Source organism: Pezoporus occidentalis, unplaced genomic scaffold, assembly GCF_034315485.1.
Source record: "Pezoporus occidentalis ecotype Australia unplaced genomic scaffold, CSIRO_AGI_Poc_V1 ctg200, whole genome shotgun sequence".
Classification (NCBI taxonomy): domain Eukaryota; kingdom Metazoa; phylum Chordata; class Aves; order Psittaciformes; family Psittacidae; genus Pezoporus; species Pezoporus occidentalis.
This window is the reverse complement of record NW_026913857.1, coordinates 2,421,237-2,426,635: the sequence shown is the minus strand read 5'-3', so window position 1 is coordinate 2,426,635 and position 5,399 is coordinate 2,421,237.

Genomic DNA, 5,399 nt, shown 5'->3' with positions numbered 1-5,399 from the left:
TCCTCACTGCCTTGGACTCCCCAGGGTGCTTTTTCCCTAGGGCTGGTGGGGCACATGGGTGGCCTGGGCTGGCTTTTCCTTGTTGCATTCCTGTGTATTTATAAAGCATGAGGCTAGAGTCCCCTTTCCCTGGGCAAAGATGTGCCTGCTTGCACCCCCCAGCTGCCTACCCTCCATGGGAATACAAACAGCATCATCCACTTGCAAAGCATGACTGAAACACCTTGCAACACAGCTGCAGGTTGTTTTAAACCATGGTGCACAAAGAAAAGCATCTTCCCAGTGTGCTGGGGAAGCCCCAAGGCATGGCTCTGGGGATGGAGGTGATGCTGAGCACTTGCTGCTGCATGCAATGAGGCCTTTCATGTCCTCCTGCACTGGAGCTGTGGTTTAAATGTATTTATGGCGAGAACCTAATCTAACTGTTTTAGGGCACAAGGGTGCAACTGGAGTCACCCCAGCAGAGGAAGCACATTGGAGGATCTCCAGTTCCCCCAGTGTGAATGGGAGGCTGGTCCATGACCCCTAGTACACAATTCATTCCTTATGTTGTCGCAGTTTGCACAGGGACAGAGCAAATCCACGCCTGCTTCACACTGGCCCCTTATCCCAGCTTTATCCCAGAGCAATGCTTCCCCCTTTCCTCTGCTCCTGGATCAGTTTTGCAACGCAACATGTGGCTTCCAAACTCCATTCCCAGAGTTCGCCCTGTGGGGAGGTTAGCTGGCTTCTGCAGCCTTGTAATCAAAACCCGCTGGCCAGGGGCTGCGATGGAAAGCACGTGAGTGCCAGCGGGTGCAAAGCGAGGAGCTGCGTCTCTGAGCTGCTGGGGTGGGATGCGCCTCCTGCACCCCCTGCCTGTGCAGCACCCACTGCACCCCGGGGTGCAGTGGTGGGTGCCATGGGCCTCTGCAGGCTTTCACCACCCAAACCGCACGAATTGCAATTATTTTTCAGCAGATAAATTCAGAGAGCACTTTTCCTCCCATCCCAGCACAGAGGTGTGGATTCTCTGATGTCTCGTAGCGTTGGGGCTGCTAGTGACCCCCGTGGGGATGCCCTTGATGGGGTTTCTCTCTTGTTCTGGGGAGATGGGAGTAGTTCTGCCCCTGAGACATCTGCCCCACTGTCAGATGTTACTGAAGTGAGCTGGGTGGCTCTGCAGCTCACAGAGGGAAGCCGGCGAGCACACAGACAGGCTAAAAATACTTCCCTGCTCCTGTGATCTTTCCTGTCCGTCTGCCCCTCCCCGCCGGCCGCTGCCTTTCCTGCTTTATAACACATTTCCATGGGCTTTTCAGCAGCTCCGGCAGACTAAGAGCAAACCCTGGGACTAACCCCCTGGCCCAGAGCCCCAGGAAAGGGAGCAAGATGGCATAGGCTTTTCTACTGGGGCTGTAGAGATGCCAAGTGCAGGCTGTGTTTTGCTGTGCAATGGGCTGCAGTCGGGGGCTGCAGCAAAACCAGTCCCTGCCCATCTCGCCCCAGGTTTATCAGTAACTTGGTGATAAAACCCAGCTTGGGGCACCGGGTCAGGCGAGGAGCTGTGGGTCCGGCAGGGAAGGCGATCCCGCCTTTTCATCCAGCCATCCCGAGGAATCTCACAGGCTCTAATCGCATCCGGCTGCTGCGACTTGATCTTAAAGAGGATCCTGGGTTATGGGCAGCTGTAAATACCGGTGGGTAGATTAGCAGAATATACTGTATCAGCACTACCAGCCGAGTGACAAGCAGGGGGGCATACCTCCCTGATGGGATGCACTCTTAGAGTTTCTTGATGTTTCCAATACTTATATACTCAGCCTGGATTTTCTCTCTTTCCAGCTCCATTTAACTTAGATCCCATGAAACCCCTTTTTATTTTCATCCTTGCTGACTTCCCAGGCACGGAGAGAGGACAGCAGTGTAAATAGGAAAATTTGGAGTTCCACTTAAATGTACTAATACCTCCCCCCAGCCAAAACCGGACAGCAGCATCCTCTCTGTGAGCATCTCTGGAGTCCCCGGGAGCTGGGGGTGGTTCTGCATTGCTGGCATTCCTGCTCCAGTTCCAATGGCTGTGTGCCACTGCCAGCCACCCAGTACGCTCAATGGGACATCCTGCTCCTGGCCACCACCCAGGTACTGAGCTGGGGTTCCCAGGCCATCCCCCCGGAAACTCCCCCTTTCCCTGGGGGCAGCTGGGGATGCTTAGCACCATCCAGGTCTGGCTCCTGCACACTGGGTACCAGCTTTCCCAGCTCACTGGCTGTTCAGCTGTGATGGGGTGGGATAGAGAGAGTTGGGGGTGTCGGAAGGTCTCTGCCCAGTGGGGTACACCCAGGCAAGCAGCAGTGGGGCAACACTGTGGAAAAAACCCTGAGGAAGGCTCCTGATGTGTGCCCAGGCATTTAATCATAAACCCAATTAAAGCAGAGGCTTGATTATTTCTCTGTGAAGTGGGTATTTCTGGGGAAAAATCCAATGGCATTATCCAGAAAATGCCGAAGGAAGCACCCTCCCCGCAGCACACAGCTTGGGTCCCTCCATCCTGGGTGTTCCCATGCCAGGGTTGGTGCGTGTGCCTCAGCCTGGATGGAGACAGAGAGAGATCTTCCTTGGAAATCCCCTGTGAAATGCCAGAAATGGAGCAAGGTCCAGCTCCTCGCTGGAGTTTATAGCAACATGCCGGCTGCTGTGGCTCTGCGATGGGCTTTCCTTATTTATTTTCTTCCCTTTATGGGCTCAGAAACCATCCACAGCCCAAGCACAGCCCATTCACAGTAGCTGGGATTTGTTCTCCTATGTAGTCTAGGGGAGAACTTCTAAATCTCAGCTGCAGCCGGGGCCTGGCATGGTCAAACAGCAGTGATACCCCTGTCCCCAAATGCACCCCACAGGGCTCACTGGCTGCCTCACCAAAACCCAGTCATCGCATGCTGAGGTTCCTATGCTGCTGGTCCAGGTTATATTTTCCTGAAAATCACCCCAGTGGATGCCGAGCAATGCAGCAGAACTCCATGGTCAGTACAGCAACTGGGGGGCTGGAAACAGTCCCTGTAGAAGCATCAGCCCTTGAGAAAGAGAGCAGGGTGCTGAGACACAACTGGATGTAGCTGTTACTCTGTTGCTTTGTTTATCATTTTTATCCCATTAGCAAAATCATAGGGAAACTATGGATGAGGTAAGAGAGCTGACACGTTTGTGCGACCATCCCTGCCAATAACAATGCTGTTACTGAAATGCTGGAATGGAGGATACTCGGCTGGTGATAACGCAGGATCACAGTGAACAGCTGCTATTTCCTGTCCTCTTAATATAAATACATCTAGTGCAAGAAAAATCTGTGTATTTTATATGAATGGTATTTTCAGTCATAACCACAACACCTTCTTTTTTGATGTTAATTTTTTGAGATATGCCTAGCAATGCAATTAGCTCAGTTAAACCTTGTCCAAAAGAAGATGAAGAAGAAAAAGAGTTCCATTTATTACATTTTCCATCTGCGTTTCTGTTTCTTGGGACTTTGAGCAAGATTAATTCCAGAATTGTTAAAGAGAAATGTCACTGGAGTCTTTGGGCTTTTCCTTTCACAAAGAGGAGAGGCAGACCGGACACTGGCTAATGTCCATCTTTCCGAGCTCTCCCCACATCAGAGCCTGGGGTAACTCATGCCGAGCATGGTTTTTCCTGAAGACTCTCCTCTGGCCATAAGAGCATCTCCTATCGATATGAGACACAGCATTTCTCTTCGGCTATATAACAGCATTAGCATACATGCCATCCACGCACATGTTTATATATTGCCTTGCTGGTATTCAAGAGCTCTTCCTGCTGCTTTATTTAGCCTCTGCGGCAAGGCTGTGTTACTGTATCGCTGTATTAGACGAGGCTGGGGGGTGCAAGCAATGGGGCAGGGGCCATGCAGAACATGCTCAGTGGGGCTGACTCCTCCTCAGCAACACACAAAGTGATGGGGCCATGTCCTGCTTGTGCTCTCCTCAACCTCTAAAGTGTTTTATGAATTGGACTAAATGAACCAAACGGCACCTCTGCCATGCACCTGACCCCTACCCAGATATCCCCCACTACATTATCTGCAGAAGCGGTGTGTCCAGAGTAATTTTATGGGGACAAATTAGACGTTTCTGGCTGGGTGGTGGTCTTTGCTCAGCCCATGTCCTCAGCTGCGGTGGCGTTGAACATGAGTGGCTTCGAAGCTGAGGACACAGCACAACACAAGTAGAGTGAGCTGCTGGGTGGGAATGCTCTCTGGCTTTCATGTGGCATGGATAAGAGCGCAAGAGTGAGCCCAGACAAGAGTTTTCCAGCCCTGGCTCTGCTGAAAGCCAGGCTGTTATTTTCCATGAGGAGAGCAGAGTGTTGGATTCCCACTGCCGGTACCGCGCACTCGCATAATGTAATTACCCAGCACGATCTGTTGAGCTGCAAACAGATTTCAGAAATAAGTGTCAGGGTATTCGCAGCAGAGCTGCTCTTTATTTAGGTCTGGGAACAAGCGGCTGTTCTCTCCTGGAGCCTTGTAGAGACTGCGGGGGCAGAGGCGGCCTCGTAGGTCATCCTCAAAAATGCCTATAGACGCTTAAAAGTGAGGAATAAATAACTACTCCAAAAACAATCTCACCAGATGGCACTTCTGAAGAAGGAGCGGCTCAGAGATGCTTTGCTGCTAATTCATGGTGGTGCTGGTGCTGCTATTCCTGTCCTGGGTCACCTATGGAGCGACCTGTGCGCGTGCTAGCTGTGTTACATGTGTCGAGTGAGCACTGGCCCTCACACAAATGTGCCCAACTCACTTTTAACCCAACTGCCAGACCGTTAGCAGAGGCCTTAATGGGAATAGGCTTTGGCCTTAATTCTGCTCCTGCCTCCACCCAACTCCAAAGTACTAGCTTAATATGCCAGCGGCACAGCCAGAGATCGGGATACTGGGCTGGGTGCAGAGAGTGCTTGGGCCCCCCTCTCCAAGAGATGCTCGGGTCCTCAGTGGGGACATGTGAGTCCTTTTCTAGGAGATACCCGGGTTGCCCCAGGAGGATGCTCAGCTCCTCTCTCCGGGTATGCCTGTGTGGGTAAGTTCTCTGGGGAAGCTTGGGTCCCCTTGGAAATGCTCAGGTCCCCCGCGGCCGGTGCTCTCCCCAGGGGATGCTCCGGTCTCTTCTGAGCAGTGTTCCCCGACGGGAACGCGGGACCCCCGGGACCGGAGGTGGGGTGCGTGTGCCTGACTAGCGCCACCCCCTCCAGGGCAAACGCTCGGGTCCCCTCCCGGGGGTAGGTGGGGGGTTCGCTGCGGGGCTGCTGTGTCCCCTCGCCGGGGCCGCCCGGTTCCCCCTCGCTGTCCCGGGGACCGCGCTGAGGCGGGAGGCGGTGCCGGTGCGCTCGGGGCGGTGCGGCCCGGG